This window comes from Osmia bicornis, chromosome 16 (assembly GCF_907164935.1).
Source record: "Osmia bicornis bicornis chromosome 16, iOsmBic2.1, whole genome shotgun sequence".
In the NCBI taxonomy this organism is placed as follows: domain Eukaryota; kingdom Metazoa; phylum Arthropoda; class Insecta; order Hymenoptera; family Megachilidae; genus Osmia; species Osmia bicornis.
The window spans coordinates 903,695-926,466 of NC_060231.1; the positions used below are offsets into that span (position 1 = coordinate 903,695).

General features: G+C 38.7%; 1 protein-coding gene and 1 long non-coding RNA gene across 5 annotated transcripts in view; both read right to left on the reverse strand.

Annotated features, from left to right (window-relative positions):
* LOC114882537 overlaps positions 1-22,772 on the reverse strand; it is a 440,519-nt gene that overhangs the window by 303,395 nt on the left and 114,352 nt on the right. The window lies entirely within an intron of this gene.
* Positions 17,816-19,595, reverse strand: LOC114882564. Its single transcript, XR_006830217.1, has 4 exons — positions 19,359-19,595; positions 19,089-19,249; positions 18,110-18,223; positions 17,816-18,022 (listed from the first exon to the last, which is right to left on the reverse strand). It is a non-coding gene; the product is annotated as an uncharacterized LOC114882564 (long non-coding RNA).

Consider the following 22,772-nt stretch of genomic DNA (forward strand, 5'->3'; position numbering starts at 1 on the left):
GCGTATATTGTTATAAATACAATAATTAAAAGAAAAAGAAGAAGAAAAAATCAAGATAAACGATGGTGGATTAGTCAAATATATAAAAATAGAGCAACCTCTAGTGGTGAAAATCTAATTAGAGATTTACAGGTAGAAGCTAGTGGACATTTAAAAAATTTTGTGTGCTTTTTAGCAACGGGAGATTCATATACGAGTCTTCAGTATCTATTTAAAGTATCCAAACAATTAATATCAAAAATTGTTCCGGATTTCGAAAATCAGTTTATGACGGTTCATCAGGCCATATCATAAACTGAGTTTTTCCGACCTACTTGAACCTGGCACCCGACTTTGAAAAAATCAATTTTTTCCAATTGCATTGTATTCTCCTTCGTATGTACCCGTTTGTACCACTTTTCTTTTCGTTTGTACCCTAAGGGGTGAAAAGATATGAGGGGGTGAAAATAGCCTAGCACCCCACTTTAACATTTTTCAAATCTTTTTACGGGTGCTGTTTCTTAATCGTTTGTACCCGTTTATACCACCTTCAGTTTCGTTTGTACCCCAAGGGGTTCGTTTGTACCGACTTTTGAAAAAACTCGCAAGGGGTAACTTCGCCATTTTTTAAGATTTTTCAAATCTTTTTACGGGTGCTGTTTCTTAATCGTTTGTACCCGTTAGTACCACAAGGGGGTCGTTTGTACCGTCTTTTGAAAAAACCTGCAAGGGGTAACTTCGTCATTTTTTAAGATATTCGAAATCTGAAAGCGGGTGCTGTTTCCTAATCGTTTGTACCCGTTTGTACCACCTTCACTTTCGTTTGTACCCCAAGGGGTTCGTTTGTACCGTCTTTTGAAAAAAGCACCAAGGGGCAACTTCGCCATTTTTGTATATTTTTTATATTAATGACATAAAGACTATAAATATTGCGTAACTAGTATTACTAACTTCAAATCTACGACCTACAGTATTTCATCGTCTATGCGGTGGTCGGAAACTCTATAGTGGCTCGTTAAAAGAAAGGAACTATTTGTGATGATGAGATCTCTTATGTGCTGAATAACAGAAAACAACGCAAAACTGTTTCCATCCCCATAACATGGACTATGGCACATAAAAAAAATACGTGTTGAATATTTTTATAAAACCTATATTTCCCCAAAGTTTCATCAAAATAGGCGTGTTACACTTCGATACGTTTCATTGTATGTGCTGTTGAGTCGCGAAAATAATTGTTGGAAACAGTAATGTGTTTCTCGGTAATTATTTAGATTATGGACGGCGGAATCAAATTTGATGATAAGTGACCAAGTCTTCTCAGTTATATGTATAGTGATCGATATTATCGACAGCCTTGATGATTCATTATCGACAATCTTGAACAGGTAGTCATTAGAAAATGTTTAAAGGTACTTAATATTTAGAACAAATATACGCGTTAATGCTTAAACAATTAGAAAACAGCACCCACAAGGAGATTTGAAAAATCTTCAACAACGCCAAAGTTGCCCCTTTGTGCTTTTTTCAAAAGTCGGTACAAACGAACCCCTTGGGGTACAAACGAAACTGAAGGTGGTACAAACGGGTACAAACGATTAAGAAACAGCACCCGTAGAAAGATTTGAAAAATGTTAAAGTGAGGTGCTAGGCTATTTTCACCCCCTCATATCTTTTCACCCCTTAGGGTACAAACGAAAAGAAAAGTGGTACAAACGGGTACAAACGAAGGAGAATACAATGCAATTGGAAAAAATTGATTTTTTCAAAGTCGGGTGCCAGGTTCTGGTAGGTGTTTTTCCGAAGGGTAAATTCGGCAGCGGTCGATTAACGGTACTTGGAAATTTGTAAACGGCACAGTAAAATTGTTCGCACGAATATCCTTTGATGGACCGACAGCCGTCGGAACCGTTCGTTCGTGCCCAGGGCCTTCGCGAACACATAACGGGCCGTTTTCGGCGCACGAATGCTCTAGTGAGTACGAGGCTACAGCCGTCGAAAAGCGTTCGTTCGCACTCTGGGTCTTCGCGAACACATTAACGGGCCGTACTCACTTGAGCATTTTTGCCCGAACGAACGTTTTCGGCGCGCAAATGCACAGGTCAGCACGAGGCTTTAGATGGCATAGTCAGAGGTGTGCGTGGACGGATTTTCGGCCACGGTTTTGAAGGCTTTAGAAAGTAGGCCATGCGATCCAGAATTGTACAAAACAACCGAAACCACAGGTAAATTGCATTGATGATCATTCTTTACATTTAAATGAATTTAAAAAATTGATGAAAGTAAGAGTTTCTGATTCTAGTTTTAAATGCGAAATCGAAGTCGAAGCTTTGTTTGATACTAGAAGCCGAATTACTCTCATCAAAGAACAATTTATTCCGCGACATATAATTACAGTAAAAGCTGGATATATGCAACAGAGATTGGGACCCAGACGTTGCATATATCCAGCCGAGGTGTCGATTCTGGGCATTTAATGTTGCATATATCCAGCCAAAGTGTCGATTCTGAGTCCATACACATCGTTTGTATTTAGCCGCGATGTCAATTCTGAGTTCGTACACATCATTTAGACAGGCTCTACACCAAAGATGCATCAAACACGCGACGCGCGACGTGAGGTAAATACCGCGCATATAAAATTGTTTAAATTTTTCAGGATCAATTTGCTGCACTGGTTTACGCAATTTAGCAACATGTAACATTTACATTACGTTGCATGTTGTATATTGCATGTTGCATGTGGTATATTGCGTGTTTGATGCATCTTTGGTGTACGGCCTGCATTATACATATGTAGCCGATGTGTCAATTCTATGTTCTTTATTCTATTATTATTGCTTACTTATTTTATTATTATTCTATTATTATTGTTAGCTTGTAGGTTACTTTAATTTTCAATAGGAAAAAGCTGTCCGATTTGAAATCACAGGCTTTTCCTAACTCCATAAAGCATCTAATTTCCAGTCAATAGTTCCGCAGCGTATTCTGAATAAATAAATAAATAAATATAATTCAAGCTATATCGTGTTCGGTATCATTTTAATCAGAAAAATCTCACCAATGCGGTAGTAAAAATTTTATTAAAAAAAAGTCTACAATAAAAAAGTTTTGTAATCTACTGTCTGTCCCTTTCTACGTTCACGCTTGGCTGGTCGTCGCGTGTAACCCGAGATTCGACACGAAAAAGGCAGCATGCCTCACGGTAAGTGAAGGTACCGCGGCGGAAACAGGTACCTGCGCAGGTACCTCCGAAGAAACAATCACAACTATATCTGCTGCGGATGATTTTCTTACGGAGAGATTATATGAAGAAAACATAAAATATAGAAAATGTTGAAGAAATGGAAACTATCGATGAAATTGTACAAGAAGGAGATTTCTACAGGGTGTCATGTAACGCATTTTCACGCTCCTAGATGGTGGTAGGGGGGGTGATTCTGAACAACTTTTTCCTTTGCGAAAAAGTGGTCCGAAGCTTCCTTTTTGAATTATTAAGCAAAAACACTGACCAATCCGAACGCGTATAACGCGCGGGCTCAGGGACGGCAGCGTCGGCTACGAAGCGGGGTTTTACGTAGGTCGCGAACGAACGGCTCGGCACCCCGTTAGCATAGCACAATAAAAAAATTTAACTAGTTAAACATTTTTTGTTGTTGTTCAAAACGAATACGGAATCTAATCTCTTGTCGCCTGTCATTGTGTAAAAAAGGAAATTTTAAACATTCTAAATAACAAATAAAAATATTTGAAATGAAATAATGAATACAAATTTTAAAACAATTTCAGTGAAACTTACCCATTCGTTCGTAAATTCCTATCTGGGTCAATCCTGGGTTATTGTGTCGGTCTTCATCACTTGACGAAGAAACACGTGTGCAGAACAGCTGATTTCACGGTCGGGCTAGTGAACTCGCCTCGTTTATTGTACTTAGGTATCGCACTCGCGCAGCCCCTTTCGGGGTCGATTTTTTCACTGAAACGACCACACAAAATCACTGTCACTTTTCACGCACTTTAACCTTATGACTTGAATTATTAAAGTTAGCTGCATAATGAATAAGTAAACTTATGTTTACTGTACGCTTAATAAATTGCTGGCCTCGAAAGGGGCCGATTGTTTTAATCGATGAACCAATGTTTTCTCTACGTGTAAACAATAGGTGGTCCCGAAAGGGGCCGATTGTTTTAAGAATGCATGAAGGATTCAATGTATCCCCCTTGATGCTCCAAGCAAATCGCTGCGCGTGAGGCAACTGACTGCTGCACCTTCCGCAATGTGTCTACGATAATGTTTGCGACGGCACCATGAATTAGTGCCATTGCCTGGTCCGCCGTTTCAAACTTTGGAAATGTTTATTGTTCCAACCATTCGAAAAATCGGCAACGTTGACTTTTTCCAGGCAGGTAAACTCTCCGATATAGAAGTTACTGTAACACGTTTGCCGATTGCTAATTGACCCTTCGGAAAAACCCACTTTGGGGATGAAGCGAAAAAGTCAAATTCAGGTAAACCTATCTCATAAACTTCGTATAAATACCGTCAAATTGTTGGAACAGAAATCATTTTCAAAGTGAAAAGCTAGGTGAAAACATCATGACGCGTTCGACCGAGGAGTATTATAATATGTTTTGCATTTATGTGGAATGCAACTATAACTCCAATCTTGCTGCCGAGCAATATTGTGAACAGTACGGACCCGTTAATGCACCAAGTGCACCTACTTTTCGGCACCTTGCTTCGCGGCTTCGCACAACAGGATCGCTGCTACCGGTCACAACGGATACCGGCCGCACCACCCGTTCCTCCGTAGCTCAGGAAGAACATGTTCTTGCTGAGTTTGAGGAAAATCCGACCACGAGCATACGCGAGGTCAGCCGATGCACCAAGTAAGTAATAATTTTAAGTAATTATAATAATTTTAATATGAAAATATAATTCTTGTTTTAATATTTTTGTTTCATTTGAGTGTTGGCCGTGGAACCGTGCACCGGATCGTGCAGGAGAATCAACTGCACCCGTACAAATTCACGCGGGTGCAGCATCTGTACCCGCAAGATTACATCCAGCGGATGGAGTATTCCCGGTGATTGTTGGGAAAAATCGAACGGAATCCGTCGTTCAGCACGTCTGTTTTGTGGACAGATGAAGCCCTCTTTACACGAGAGGGATGCTTCAACGCCCACAATTCACACGTGTAGAGCGATGAGAATCCGCACGCGATTCGCCCACATGCAGCGCAGCACCGCTGGTCATTAAATGTATGGGCCGGCATTTGCGGCGATTTTATCGTTGGGCCGTACATTCTACCGAGTAGATTGGACGGCCCGGCGTACAGAGTGTTTTTAGAACATGTCCTTCCGGATCTCATGCAGAGAATTCCTCCCGAAATTCGGGGGGACATGTTCTATCAACATGATGGTGCACCTGCACATTTCGCCGTAAATGTTCGCGACTACCTACATGAAGCCTTCCAGGACAGGTGGATTGGCCACGGTGGGCCTGTAGCGTGGCCCCCACGATCACCGGATATGAATCCGTTGGATTTTTATTTTTGGGGATATCTGAAGGTATGTTTACAGTTATGTATCCATTTAATTATGTTTTTGTATTTTTAATAATAATTATTTTTATTCAATAATTATTTTAGAGCGAGGTATATCGACACCCCATTGAAACGGCGGGCGAGGAAATGGCACTAATCCAAGGTGCCGTCGCAAACATTTCCGTGGACACATTGCGGAAGGTGCAGCGGTCAGTTGCCTCACGTGCAGCGATTTGTTTGGAGCATCAAGGGGGATACGTGGAACCCTTCATGCATTCTTAACACAATCGGCCCCTTTCGGGGCCACCTATTGTTTACACGTAGAGAAAACATTGGTTCATCGATTAAAACAATCGGCCCCTTTCGGAGCCAGCAATTTATTAAGCGTACAGTAAACATAAGTTTACTTATTCATTATGCAGCTAACTTTAATAATTCAAGTCATAAGGTTAAAGTGCGTGAAAAGTGACAGTGATTTTGTGTGGTCGTTTCAGTGAAAAAATCGACCCCGAAAGGGGCTGCGCGAGTGCGATACCTAAATGCAATAAACGAGGCGAGTTCACTAGCCCGACCGTGAAATCAGCTGTTCTGCTCACGTGTTTCTTCGTCAAGTGATGAAGACCGACACAATAACCCAGGATTGACCCAGATAGGAATTTACGAACGAATGGGTAAGTTTCAGTGAAATTGTTTTAAAATTTGTATTCATTATTTCATTTCAAACATTTTTATTTGTTATTTAAAATGTTTAAAATTTCCTTTTTTACATAATGACAGGCGACAAGAGATTAGATTCCGCATTCGTTTTGAACAACAACAAAAAATGTTTAACCAGTTTAATTTTTTTATTGTGCTATGCTAACGGGATGCCGAGCCGTTCGTTCGCGACCTACGTCAAGCCCCGCTTCGTAGCCGACGCTGCCGTCCCTGAGCCCGCGCGATATACGCGCTCGGATTGGTCAGTGTTTTTGCTTAATAATTCAAAAAGGAAGCTTCGGACCACTTTTTCGCAAAGGAAAAAGTTGTTCAGAATCACCCCCCCTACCACCATCTAGGAGCGTGAAAATGCGTTACATGACACCCTGTATACAGAAGAACATGAATTGAATACCACCGATGAAGACGAAGAAATAAATTGGTTGGTAGAGAAAGCCGAACCACAACAGCCAAAAGAACCAATTTCGGAAGGAATAGATTTTGCTGATTTTGCATATGTATACGAAGAAATAAAGAATCTTGCAAAACACTCACCTATTGGCTGTGGCATTGAACATTTTGAAATAATTGGATGTCAACAATATGGCTTAGAAAATACGTATAATGTACAGTTGCCGAATGTGCAATTACGTAGGACACATTCCGTGTCTTCGAAAGAATGATGGCATTATGGATATTAACCATGCCGCTGTTTCTGCAACAATGGTTACGGGCGGCGGATATAATCAACTGGAGGAATTACTCTCTGGCGTGAACATGTCTTGCATGACAAAAAGGATGTACAAGAAATGTCAGGATGACATAATCGATGGCTTCGAAGTGGTCGCACAACAAGAAATGGAAGAAGCTGGAAAAGAGGAAAGAGAATTGGCTATTGCAAGAGGCGCTGTGCTTGCAGGATATAATATACCGTGGATTCCAGTTGACGCAGATGGCAGCTGGATGAAAAGATCGTACCGCGGAAGAGACTACAATTCTTTTTCGACCATACCATACGAGAAAAGTGCTGTATATCAGCGTGAAAAATAAATTTTGTATGATTTGCCAAACAGCAGCAAAAAAGAAAGAAGCAGCGCGCGAGCATTGCTGATTCAAAAACTGTGGTCGTCAGCAAAGTTCAACCGGTATGGAAAGTGCTGCTATCGTCGAAGGATTCAAATGCAGCATAGAAATGCACGGCCTAGTATATTCTATATTAGTTGCCGATGGCGATAGCAGCGTGTACAAGAAAATATTGGACAATGATTCATATAAAGATTATATGGTGCATATACGAAAAATAGAATCCACCAATCACCTGCTACAGAATTTCAGTAGGAAAATAAACGACATCATAGCAAAAGGCCGCTACAAAGAGCAAAGAGCTGTCGTAAAGGACAATGCTCTGCGGCTGCGTACTGGAATAAAGAAAGCTGCAGAATACCGATTCAAAGAAAAAATCAGACTAGTTGATCAAATAAAAAATTTGAAGGTGGACATGAAAAATGTACCGAGTCATGTTTTCGGTGAAAACAAGGAGTGTCAGAAGTTAGCATATTTCTGCACCAAATATCCTGATCCGAACAGAGTAAATTATGTTCCACGATTGAAGCAAGGTGGTATATATCAAAGCATTGAAGAAGCGATGCAGCCACTCTTCGCTCAAGCTGAAAGTTTGTTGTACGCTTTAAATAATAATGCTGTAGAAAGCTTTAATAATATAATTGGCAAATTCATCGGAGGAAAAAGGATAAACTTTGGACGAAGAGGCTCATATCAGGTCTACATGCTCCGCTGCATAGAGTCTCCGCTGCTGTCGTCCAATTTAACACTAAAGAGACCTTTAGCAAATTGAGTATGGCAATAAATAAAGAGCCGACAACCATCGTAAGAAAGATGGAAGAATGTACGAGAATGGCATCGAAATATAAAATGAAGCGAAAGCATCCTCCTTCAGAAATCAGAAACAATCGTACGACCAGGATTATGGCCCCAGTGCAGCAAAACCAGATATGGAAGAGACTGTATACTCTTCCGAGTATGAAAGGCACATGGCTATACTCTATGAGTGGCAGACGATGCGGAACACGATCGAAGCGGAAACTCGCGATCAAGCGAAAAGCGAAAAGTGGATAGCTTACAGGAGAAAATTATTAACCGCATCAAATTTCGGCAAGATATGCAGATTACGAAAAGATACACCGCAGGCAAATACTTTGAAGAGTATAATGTATCCGCAAATACCGAATTTACGTTCCCTCGACCACGGAAGGGAGAACGAGGCAAACGCCTTGAGGCAATTAGAAGACGAAATAAGAATTCATATTCTACCATGTGGTCTCTTCATCGATGCTGTTGTGCCTTACTTAGGTGCTACTCCTGACGGCATTGTAGACGATGATACCATCGTCGAAGTAAAATGTCCTGAATCGGCGAAGGATTTATCGCCTGCTGAAGCAATAGAGCAACTTCCTGCAATACGGTGTATTTTCCGGGGTGATGAAATGAATAAAATTCATCACTACTATTATCAAGTGTAAGGACAGTTGCACATAACGAATAGACGATGTGCCCTTTTCTGTTTATGGACGCCGAAAGGAATGAAAATTATAAAAGTACCAAGAAATGATACATTCTGGGCAACAGAGGAAAAACTAAGGAAGTTTTATGAGGGCCGCATGTTGCCAGAAATCATAGGTAGTAGATTCAATCGACACCAGTCGATTAAAGAACCCCCGTACGTAAAAACAGAAAGAGGAACGGCTGCGGGAACGAGGCGGAGTCCCTACCGCGGAAGACGGCCACGGGGAGGAAGAAGAGGCAACAGGGGCCGCGTTAACAATTATTTTATATCATTTGCATAATTAATCGATTAAATAAATTGTCCATTAAAAAAAAATCATTGTTAGTATTGTACGGTGGTGTCACGTGTGCCCCCCCCCCCCCCCCGTTACAATCATTGTGCTCCTCTTACCTCCCACTCCAGTATTAAAATGACCCCTAACCCTTCCCTACCCACTGGTGTCGGGCCGATGGAACCGACAGAAAGGACCCGAGAAGCGGACAACCCCGAGAGGAGCTTCGAGGCCGGTGACAGACCGCCCCAATCCCTCCCAGGAAAGGGAACAACAATGCAACAAGATGACACGTCCACCCAGCTCAAACAACAGCAGCAAAAGAGAGCCAGCTGGAGCCATCTGTCGCCGAGCCCAAAGACCTCAGCCCGCAGCCGTCACTGTCAAGTCTCCGTCAGCCCCATCGACCCCGATTACCGACACATCGATAAGTCGATAATCGATCTATTCCGTTGCCGGAAGGCGCCCCCCCATCCTAGTCCCATCCAATCCCCAAAATTATCCCGCGACGGTCTCGTCGTTGCAGCGGCGGCGACGAGCCGTCAATGAGCCTGAGGCTATCACTGTATAAAGAGTATTAGAAAGCGATAAAGAGATTTTGATTGAGCGATTTGTGAGCGGAGTTTCGAGTAGAGATTTGTGGAGCGAGCGTTGTGAAACGAGATTTGTGAGAGATTGTGTGAGGCGTTTTGGTAAGCCCTTTTTACTATTGTATGGTTCTGAGTTTCAGCAATGACCACCTTTTCTTTTCGACCCCCTATTTCAAGATCCCCTTTTATGTCAACTATTCTACGCGTAACGTAACTAACTCCGTAAGAACCCTTCCAACCCTGCGACCTCCCTTCCCCCAATACACCTCCCAGCGTACTCCCCCGCGAAGTTGTGAGGACGTAAGAGCCCGAATCCCCTCCACTGTAATAGCCCTAATACAGTAAAACCTGGATAAATGCAACCAACATTGGGACCCAGTGGTTGCATTTATCCAAGCGAGGTGTCGAATCTCGGATTACACGCGACGACCAGCCAAGCGTGAACGTAGAAAGAGACAGACAGTGGTGGAAAGAGAGAGGTCCGATGATCAAAGGAAAGAGCCGAAACGTATCGGTGTGACTAATACTAATTGAAGTATAAAACTTTTTTATTTTTGACTTTTTTTTATTGAAACTTTTACTAACGCATCGGTGAAATTTTTCTGATTACAATGGTACCAAACACGATATAGTTTCAATTATAATTACTTGCTAAAATTGATATTAAAGGTTGGCAAAAAGCAACAGAGATCGACATCAAAACCAGTCGCGGTGTTGGCTCTGGTTTCAAAGGTTTCATTTATCCAAGCACGGTGGCGATTCTGGGCATTTAATGTTGCATTTATCCAAGCAAGGTGTCGATTCTGGGCATTTAATGTTGCATTTATCCAAGCGAGGTGTCGATTCTGGGTATTTAATGTTGCATTTATCCAAGCGAGGTGTCGATTCTGCGTCTGTACACATGTTTTCTATTCAGCCGACATGCCGACTCTGTGTCCGTACACATGTTTTCTATTCAGCCGACATGCCGATTCTGAGTCCGTACACATCTTTTGTATTCAGCCGATATCATTTATGTTCAGTTGTGGTGTCAATTCTATGTTGTTTATTCGATTACTATTGTTTATAAATATAATTCAAACTATATCGTGTTTGGTGTCATTTAATCAGAAAAATCTCACAAATGCGTTAGTAGAAGTTTAATTAAGAAAAAGTTAAAAATAAAAAAGTTTTATCGTTCAATTAGTATTAGTCACATCGATATTACGGTCGGATCATATTACACGGTTTCCTCGCCGAACGGCTCGGTTCGGCTTAGGGGGATCCCCCCCAAGTGGAGGGGATAGCGATGTTGCACTTATCCAAGCATTCTTTCGTTGCATTTATCCAGGTTTTACTGTACTCCTTTCTCCCTTTTTGATTGTGATCGCCACAGCGAGTGGCTGGCACCCAACGAACGAACGTCTATTGTGAAAAGCCCTAATTATAGAGTGCACCCACGAAAGCGGGTCACAATACACTTATGGAAAAAATATGAATCTAGATCCGCGACTCCTTCCATACAAAATCTCCATTTTTCAGCATTTTTTGACATTTTTGATTTTTCACGGCTTCAGTTTTCGACCTAAAAATCTGAAAAAATTCTGTAATATGTGCCTCACAAATAGAAATGTCCCTCATTTTTTTCAGAATTTTCGAATGTCATTAAATAGGAGAAATTGACCAAAAACTTCGCGATTACATTTTCACCCGTAACTACCCTCCTAGATGAGATACAGGATTAGGTTGAAACTTGGCACAGATTGGTTTTTTTTTATCACCTATCGAATGGTTCCTAGCAAGTCGACTTTGGTTTGGGGGCACTTTTGACCATCTTATCCGGCTATACCCTTTGTTTTCTATTTTTATAATATTTATACCCTTGTTTTTATTTAATTATATTTTATTTCTGTTTAATTATAAAATTTAATCAAAAAATACAATCTATAGAGAATCTACAGTAAAAAAGTAAAATATAAGCAACTCTTATAAAACTATCGATATTTATCGATGGTATCGACAAGGCTTTTGAAAACTAACGATAGTATCGACAAACAAATTTTTTCGATAGTTTGCATGCCTACGCTGCCAGTGTTTTTGTTTCGTGCGGAGCGTGGTGGAGGAATAGCCCATGGCCCCAGTGCATGGCCCGAGTTGCCATCTACTTCTTTCTAAGACGTTTTCGCGATATCAGCGAAGACACATCGAAAGGATACGCATAAAGCCAAATTTGTATAAATATTTCTTACCATTTGTGCAAAAAATAAGCACAAATGGGAAATAAAAAAGGTACAAATAAGAGGTTTCCGGGTAGGAGAAAGTTCTCCCTCAAAAGAGCTTATAGAAAACTGTAAGTGCTTACAATTTATACATTTCAGTGACTTGTGTGAATTGTCCTACAATTATTTATAATCTTATTCATTCTACTTTTCAGGCGACAGGAAGAATGGCAATCGTCGACATCGACGATTCCACCAACTACAGTTTTCAAAGAGAGAAATTCTCTCCCGGGAAAACTTATAAACAATGTAAAGGAGGTCGGTCAGTCATATATGTCTGGCCACCAACTAATTCGTAAATATAATAATAAAAACGTCCTTACGGAAAATAAAGATGTAGGTTGCTTTTCACAATCAATAAACGTCCTTGGCTAAAACGACGAAACTGTCGTTGTACAATGCGAATCTACAAGTGTAAGACCTACTGCACAAAACGTCCTGCACGATGGCGAGTACAATCTCGTCGTAGACATCGGACACGTAGATATGGGACGTATTTTGGTGTTACGTTCCGAACAGAAATTTTTACACATTCACGTTGTGTCCCCCCCCCCCCCCCCCCCCCCCCCCCCCCCAAGGAACCGAGAAGCAAATTATATCCCCATTATGTCGGGCCATACCACAGCCGACTCTAGTACTAGCCGTGCTGAAGGAAAAATGGCAACACCGCGGGAGTCTGATCTGAATATATCAACACTCTGAATATATCAGAGTGCCTCCCGGACTCCCAGCCTCCCACCATCATCAGACTCCCGGCTACACGAGTTCCATCTACCGGCCGTTTAATTTCCCGCTTATTTTTCAAGAATATATATATGTATACGTCATCTGTAGCAACATAAAGCCTCTTAAATAATAATAATAAAGATAAGTACAATAATACAGATAAAGTTTATTTATTTATATTAATTCCTCGGCTCCTTTTTTGTGTGTAGCATTTTCATTTAATAGAATTTATAGTCTTTTCAATATATTTCAAATAAATATTAACAATATTATCATATATGTATATTATATATATAAATTTTTATAATTACAACGTCATATTTATTATATATAAAGTTTTTTACAAATTTCATATTAAATTTATTAATTAATAATGCCACGGCGTTGCTGTGTTCCCAATTGTAAGGGAAATTATGACAGCACTTTAAAAGATAACAATTATACTTCAATATTTTTGCTACCTAAAGATGAGGAATTACGGAAAAAATGGATAGCTGCTATTCCTCGTAAAAATTAGACACCAACAAAATATTCTGCAGTATGCAGTCTGCATTTTGCAGAAACTGATATTTAAAGGTATCAGAGTATTTTATCTCCTACTGGTGTACTGGAAAATGTTTTGTTGAGATGTCCAAGGCTTATTACGGATGCAGTGCCTTCTATTTTTCCTAATTCACCTTCATATCTAACAAAACATGTGCTACCACAGAGGAAAGATCCTGCAGAGCGTCAGGAAAGAATTATTAACAATAACGACAATTTAGTTAAACAATTTATTGAATTTGATTTAATTAATAACTATACAGAATTAGTGAATACTTATAAAGTAAAGCTTATAATTGCTAATTGTTGGAACATTAAAGTAACCACTTCAAAAATTTATTTTTATATGCTTGTAAATAATGATTCTGATTTTTTGACAGTTTCAACACAGATCGTGATTGCTGATGACATGACGCTAGAAATTTGTGAAGAAGGTAATAAATTATCATTTACTGATTTAAAGTGGGTACTGCCCATAGATCAGAAATTGTCTAGGTGGTCCCAACTTCAGAATATATTAACTAGATATAAAGTTAAGGTAACACATGCTACACATTCTATTACTGATGTATGTCTTATTGAAAAGCATCTAGAGAAGTCTCTAGAAGAACTTAATAAAGCATATATCATTGCTGAATCAACTGAATTTGCTTACACTAAAAATCTTGAAATAGTAATAGATCAAATTAGACAAATTAAAGCTAAAAAAAATAGATACAGTTCATGCACCATTATTATGGCCGTCTCATTATATAGCCAATCGTCGGCTGCGTATAATTTATTAAGAAATTTTTTTATTTTACCTCACAAACGCTATTTACAATATTTATCATCTAATATAACTGTTTCACCCGACAATGATATAAAAAACGAGCATTATCTTTTTAATACATCAGCAAATTTAACAACTAGAGAAAAAGTAGTAATTTTATTAATTGATGAAATTTATATTAGTTCAAAATTACAGTATAAATCAAATAAACTCGCAGGCTGCGCTACAAATACGACCGAGTTAGCAAAAACGATTTTAGCGTTCATGATAACTTCAGCTTTTGGAAATTTTTCTGAAATCGTTAAATTATTACCAGTTTATAATATTACCGGAAATGAAATGATACCAATTGTTTACAAAATCATAGAATCGGTTCAAAAATGTGGTTTTGAAGTCATTTGCATTGTGACAGATAACCACAGAATTAATAGAACTTTGTTTTCTAAATTATCTGATAATGGTATAAGTTTTCCAAATCCTTCACAACCCAATAAAACAATTTTTCTTTCTTTTGATTTCGTTCACATACTCAAAAATATAAGAAATAATTGGTTAAATTTTAAAAATATTGATCAAACTTTTCATTTTCCTAACTTTTTTACAAACGAATTACAATTAGCTCATTTTAACGATTTACGTACGGTTTACAATCTGGAGAAACATTTGGTTATTAAGAAAGCTTATAAATTAAATTTCAAATCATTATATCCTAGTAATTTTGATCGGCAAAAGGTTTCCCTCGTCGATAATATTTTCGATCATTCTACAATAGCAGGTTTGAAAGCTTTTAATTATATTAATACGGCACATTTTTTGGAAATATTTCGCAACTGGTGGGACATTGTAAATAATACTAGTAGTATAAAAGGGAACAAAAAAAGAAATGAATTTAGTAAACCAATTTTGAATATTAATGATTGTAGATGTCAATTTTTGAAAAAATTTGTAACCTGGTTAAACTGTTGGCGAACTGTAGAAACGAACGGGCATTTGACAACTGATACTTTTACAGCGCTACATCAAAGTACAACAGTTCTTTTATTACTTATAGAATACTGCTTTCAAAATTTTGATATATCATATCTTTTACCAGGAAAATTTACTACAGAAAAATTAGAAAAACGATTTGGAAATTACCGACTTCTATCCGGTTGTAATTATCATATTTCATATAATGAAGCACTTCATGCAGAGAAAAAAATTAGATTAAAACTGTTACGTCTGAAAATTTTACAAATTTGTCCGCCTCACGTTTCCTTATCAAGCCTTCGGGTTATAGGAGTCTCCTCATGTAAGGGACGTGGGGAGGGCGAATTACTACTTCATCTCTTTCAATTTTCTCCTCGACTCTGTGTTTTCCCATCAAGCCTTCGGGTTATAAGAGACTTCTTCATGTGGGAAAGGCACAGGGAAGAGTTTGAGCGTATAATTATTCTATTTTGTCTTTTCTATCCTTTATCCTCTTTATATTTCTCAATTCTTTTCCCTAATTATTACTCCTCCTTGAAACTATCGTCGTGCTCAACTGCGTAGTAACAGATTTCGAACTATACAAAAACTCGGGTTCGACAGAGGAGAGGTATCATAAACAGCGTTCGCTGCGCAGTTAGCCAGTGCTTCGCATTATAGGGGTCTCCTCAGGTTAACTGCGCAAAAGCGTAAAGATCAATTTATCATTCGAATTTCAACCGAATCTTTCCTCTTTTCCACGCGTGGGCGCCAGTCGGCTCCTAATTCGATCGTATGCGTGAGATGAGTGCTGGAGTGGAAGCGCGGATTAATCTATCTATTTGAACATTTGGTTGATAGAATGAACGAGGAATGAGAACCCTCGCAGTCAAGCGTTAGCAAGCGTTCGACGACTGTTTAGGGGCGAAGGGTCGAACGGGGCAATAAAAGTCTTTGTATCGAATTCCGAGAATTTGCCTGAAACCAAGACCCAACGGTAATTTTCAAATAGCAAGAACGTTCTAGAACTAGCTACGCTGCTAATGAAATAACTTATATTCGACTTAATAATCAAGGAATATGTTAGCTAATCGAGAATTTCATCCAAACATCGAATGTTTTACAACATGCGCGCCGGCGAAACTCACGTTGCGATTCATGAACAAACAATTACCGATAATGCTAATCGTTTACGCCGACTGCTAGTCAAAATCGTGCGATTGCCAATCGATCAAATTATTAATATATAATGGTATAATGGATATAAATTTTATTCATAATTATTCGCTTCATTGTTGAATGGTTCTGGTCTAAACATTAATTCAGATTTAAATAATTGCTGATATTCGTTATATCTGATATCGAAGGCGAGAAATGGAATATTCCAGAAAAATCTACGGCGTAGGAACACCGAAAAGCCGTTAGACAGAGATGAAACACCAAGAGAGAGAAGGAACATAGTCTAGAGGAATTTAGCTAGCACGCGTCTTCGACCAATAGCGACGCGCGCGACGCTGTCGTCACGCGCTATGATTTGTCGGAATGTCCCCACGCAGGACATCATCCTCGCGACGGGCCCTTCCGGCCAGGATCGCGATCGATTCCGATCACTCTTCGTCGAACAATCGAGTAAGTCGTGACGGGAGCCCGTGCGTCTAGAGATAGAGTTGTAATAATACTTCGCGTAATTTAGCTGCGCGGCAAGACCTATAGATTAGGCAGAGTGTCGCGAGGGTGAAATTCGGGAATATTTTGCAAAGACTCAGTGACGCGCACGTTAATTCTTCATACTCTTAAAATTCTATCTTTTCTCTTTCAATTTTAATCCGTTTGATCGCGTATCTCCGTATTAAATTCACTCGTGTTAATAATAATTCTATTTTTCCAAGAAAAACCGTAATCGTTTGTGATCGTGTCGTTTAGATTCTGTTTGTGACGCAATAAAGGGCAATCGGGCGCGCGACAAGTGCTAGTGCGACAGGTTTCCTCATCTCTCTCTTGGTGTTCCAGATTCAACAGCGATCTTTCAACGAACCAATAGCGATTTTTCAACGATTTTACCATATATATATTCTACATTTTCCCGGTAAGCCTGTCAATTACTAATTCGTCGAGCACGGCATTGTGATTCATTTTCGACAAGGCAAAACGGGCGATCTATTAAGCCTACGGGTTATAAGAGTGTCTTCATTCAGGTCGCGCCCTCGCGGATTGAACCCGCTATTTTTCCTAATTTCTAAATTGTCGAGATAACCGTTTGATAGTGAAAGATACAGATTTTTTATACACGTTACAACTTATGAAAGCGATCTGAATTCTAATCAAAGGCTGTAAATATACATATAACACGATTTTCGGTTCAACAATAGTCATAATTATACAATAGGTTAAGCATCTTTACCCTTGTGAATTACAACCGCTTATTTTCAAATTCAACTAATTATCAGATCATATCCATCAGTATTATCAGAAATTCAATAGTCATTCAATAGTTCAATTCAATAGTTTTCAGTTTTGTATTAGATTCAATAGTTTTTTTTTGAATTACATCTCGTTCTTGCACACTAACCAGTTTATTTATTTCTTTGAATTATAACACCTTTTCTCGTATCAAATCCACGCACGCCAACACAACGTTTCAAGGAGGGACCCGTACGGGACCTAGAACACTGACGAACCCAACGGAAATAAATTCTATCTAAAAATTTCCGTCTTTTAAAATTGTTCTGATCGTAGAGGACGTTAACGCGTCATACGCGGTCAGAACTGGTGGCAGCGAGACCTTTCTCATCGCAAAGATTAATTAAATCAAGAAAATTAACTATCGATTATTTCAATTTTCTTCCCTATTTAATCAATTTTACGTTGCGCGCTCGCCTCGCGTCGCGCAACGTAACAAAACATATATTTACAAAATCGGCAGCTTCGTTTTCTTTCACTGACATTAAAGATAAATTTCAGATTTGTGATGTAAGTGGTGATGATCTTCATGATCTTTCCATTGATGTAACTTCTTTTCAGGAAATATTTGATACTGATTACTTGTCCAATTGTGTTATAGATGATTCAGTCATGCTATATATAGCTGGCTATGGGTCCCATGCAGTTGCTAAAAAATTAAATTGTAACATCTGCCAGTTATTAGTTGTGAAGGATAAAGGTACAACTTTAAATAATACATATTTTGATCACTTACAAAGAGGAGGCCTTTCTGTTCCAACTGAAGAAGTGGTAGCCTCATTTACACATATATATGCAATAATGGAAGCCATAATAAATGATGCCAATTTAGAGTCCCAATTTTTGCATTCTGAAAACCATAGACATATTTTACTTAAATTAACACACATTAGTATTCAATCAGATATTCACTATTTATCATTTTCAGATACATGTATTTGTGGTAAAAATTACCACAGTATCTTGTTTAAATTATTATCAATTTTTTCAAATATTTTATTAAATGATTATGTAAAAACTGTAAATAATAGTCAATTAGAAATACATACAAACACCATTTTTAAAAATCGCAAATTAAAAACTTTTAACAGAAATTAGATTTTCAATGACCTTTGTTTTTAAATTTTGTTAAATTTTCATGTATTTATATTTCTTATATTTTTGTTATTAAAAGCTATTTCACACAAGATTTAACGTTCTACTAGCAATTCAGGAGAATGTCAAAGTAAGTTTTGTTACATTTCATTACTAATATTATTTAAGAATATTTATTATTAGTTCAAAACTTAATACTCAATTTTTCTATTTACATAAGAAGTTTATATTTTTAGTTCCTGAAAATAATTGCCAAAGTGATATTTTTGTTATTTTATTGTTATTGTTATTTAAGATTATTTTATTTACTGTTGCCTATTATAAAATTTAAGATTTCCTTTTCTTATTTGAAAGTTTATTTATTTTCTTTTCATTAAAGTGATATGTACAATTTTCTTTTACGGAGAATCGAAAGTTATATTTTATTTTGAAAGATTAATTTTATTTTATAAAATGGGATGATATGGCTATTGGCGAACCACCCATTATAATAAAAAAGGGTAACGCGCCGAAGTAATACCCCTAGGGTGGTGAGGAAATTTACAATTTTAATACTGTCCTCTAAAACGGTTTTGTAATTAACTACGCAACTCTTCCCTTCAATAGCTAACTATACTAACCTCTTTTCCACATGTTCACATAACCTCTTTGGCTTCGTTCCGATAATTTCGCTTGTTTCAAGTTTTTATTAACTCATATACACATTTATCAATTCTTAAATGTTTCAATTTGATCCAAAGATGATTTCATTTTGCTTCATACCTCAATTTTCATGAAACCGCTGTAAATATTTCAAATATTATGTATCACAACACCAAACTACTTCGAGAGTACACAAAACATATATCACATTTATAACAATTTTATACTACCACATCACTTCTACTTACCATAGTTATAATATTTATATATTGCTTGTACATAATCAATAAAGAATTGTATATTTTAACATTATTTTCTATGAAAAAAAGCGATAATTATAATCCGAAGTACAAGACTCCCATTATTGAAAATAGGACTCCCGATTGTCACGTGAGCGGTGTTGCCACGTTATTCAGCACGGCTAGTACTAGAGTCGGCTGTGGCCATACGAAATAATAGACGTAACCTATTGTTACGCCCCGGCGGAAATTTTGAAATTTATCCGCCTTGCGTCCCTTATCAAGCCCTTTGGGGTTCCGAGGATTTCTCATGTAAGGGTCGTGAGGTGGGTGTTTCACTTTTCCGCCAATCTTTTCATTCCTCCTCTACCTTGTACATACTTGACAAGCCTTTCGAGGTTCCGAGGATTTCTCATGCAGGGGTGTACAAGGAAGAGTTTGAGTTTAATTCTTTTCTATTTTTGACTTCTTCTATTGCTTTCTCTTCTTTATTCTATTCTACCCTGGAATCGTGTATCTTGTCAAGCCCTTGGGTTCCGAGAATTTCTCATGCGAAGTACACGAGGAAAGGTTATTTCTGTTTCCTTCTTTACAATAGTTTACGTGACCCTCCTTGAAACTATCGTCGCCAACCATAGATATATAAAGCCGGGTATCCACCAGTATCAAACGCCCGTATCGTATCACCGTTCCGAACCCTTTTGAATAGGCAGACGTTGCCTCGTTGCATGCAACGGCATGCTGCGGCGCGGACAACATTTCTTCGTTTCTTGATATAAACGGTTAGGCAATAGGACTGGGCCGCTACAGGCGAGGAGTTTCGTTTTGCTGCGTGGCGTTCCAAAGGAACGGAGGCAACGGATCCATCCGAAAAATTTGTCGATTCTTTGCTGTTGCATCGAAGGAAAGGTTCATGCGTTGGCACTTGACATAGCGTTTCGTGCCGTCACTTGGGTTTCAATTTATTTGAAATCTTGCGGTATTATTGGATTCATTTCAAAAGCGATTAAATTATTTATGAATTTAATCTAATTTAATTTAGACAAATTTTATCGTCTAAATATATTTAAACAGATCAATTATCTTCGGTGCTACGCTGTACATAAAAGAGCAATGTTAATAATCACCTGTGTGATTATTGAAAAAGGACAATGTTAATTTTCCAGAGATTTTTCCGTTACCGAATATCGAAAGTTCTATTGGTCTGTGATACGGAGGCGAAGGAACGGGCCGATCCGAAAATTGTCGGTTTCTTGTCGTTCAAAGGATTGGTTCGGAAACCACTTGAAACGTAAAAACAACATACCCAGGCGAAGGCCCGAAATGCTATGTCAAGTGGAAACATGACACTTGAGGTACGAGATAATATGATTTGGAATTGGATACATCAGTGAGATAATACTAATGCAACGACTGAACTTTGTTATTTTTCATTTTTTTCTTAAAAAACTGTTACCAAGATATTTGTGACGTTTTTCTGATTAAAATGATACCAAACACGATATGGTTTGGATAATTACACTAAAGAAACAGCATGCAGCAAATCGAAACTTCTCGCCTATAGGAGTTTATTTCAAGACACGAAGAACTATTGTCCAAGCCGTAGCACGCCGTGGCATGCAACGAGGCAACGTCTGCCTATTCAAAAGGGTTCGGAACGGTGATACGATACGAGCGTTTGATACTGGTGGATACCCGGCTTAAGACAGTTTACAATCGGGTAACGCACAAAAACTCGCGTTAGCTCGTAAGAGAGAGAGAGAGCCGTTAACACAACACCAGCGCTACGCAGTTATCCAGTGCTTCGCATTCCGGGAATTTCCCTTGGTAACTGCGTAGAAACGGGAAAACCGTAATAACTTCCTTGTCGAGGAAACTCTTTCCCTCTCATTTGCACAAAGCGTCAGCCGGTCCGATCAGGATCATTATTACCTGACCGAATGATAGCGTGAAAGGAATGGATGGATGAATATGAATTTGAACGACGAAACTAAAACAAATGAGAACCCTTACAAAGCCTAACGTCGCGAACGTTCGACCGCCGTTCGAAAATCAAGGGTCGTTCGAAGCAATAAACATTATTGTATTCGAAATTATAAGAACTACCTAGCGACAACGACGAATTCTGAACAAAGGAATGTTCTGGTAGAAATGTTTAAATTCATTGCTAACGAAATGTCGATTCCACCGAAATAATTATGCGAAAGATTGTAAATGAATGCATAATCGGCATTGCGATCATCGTAAATGCATCGTCCGCTTTTACGCTGATAAGATCTTATTATAAATCAGGAAGGATCTGATCCTGCTAAGGGAAAATAAATGGATAACTGTTTCAATTGTTAAATTATATATCTTGATTTCAAGATCATTCGTGTTTTAGTCAAATTAATAGTATCATTTAACAGTTCAACATTTGGATATTCAAATTAAATCAATAGCTGTAAATTAGCAATAATACATTTGAAGGAAATACTGCGTAGTTTCTAGAAAACCGTTGAAACTATCATGGCGACGTGTTAGAAAGAAAAAGGAACACCAAAGAAAGGGGATGAAGAATCTTCGTCTAGCTCGCGCGTCTTAACCAATCACCGGGCACGCGACACTTCCGAGCACGTGCCACGATTCGTCAATCCGTCCCCTCCAAGGACGATGATCGCGCGACGGGCCCTTCGCCTGTCGATCTCGCGCAAATTTCGACACTCTTGATCGATCAATCGTCGAGGTACGTGATCTTGAGCCCGTGTGTCCGAGAGACAGAGTTGTTCGGAAATCGCGACAGTTTTCCTCTGCGGTAAAGTCCTCCGCGTAGCGAGGCAGAGTGCCGTGCGAGTTGAAATCGCGCGATTCTTAACAAGGACTCACTGACGCGCACGTAAAATCTTCCTTCAACCTAAATTTTCTATCTTTTCTTTCCGATTTTAAATCGTTTGCTCGCGTATAATTCGTATTAGCTTCATTTCGGGTAATAAAATATTTACATATTCTTTTCCGTTCGTATTCGTTTGTCTCTCGTCGACGTACTCGTTCGCTTATTTCATTATCGCCGCGACAAGTGCAGTGTTCACGATCCTTACCGTTCTTTGGTGTTCCAGAATATCCAGCGAGCATAAAGATCTCTACAAGCAATTTGTTATCTTGTATTATATCAAACAGCGTTTCGGTAAGTCGATCCGTTTACCATTTTTGAACACGACGACTATTTATTGGCAAAACGGGCGATCTGTCCAGCCCTTCTTGGGTTCCGAGAATTCCTCCGGTCAGATCGTTCCAACGTTTGAGGTATCGATAAATACGTACAACTAAAACTTGTGTTACGATTCCGTTTTCCACAATTCATTCTATATTCTATAAAAGGGGGCACCTTAGTCCTGCCCTTTCGAGGGTGCCGAGAATATCTCTGGCTAGGGTGTATCCTCACGG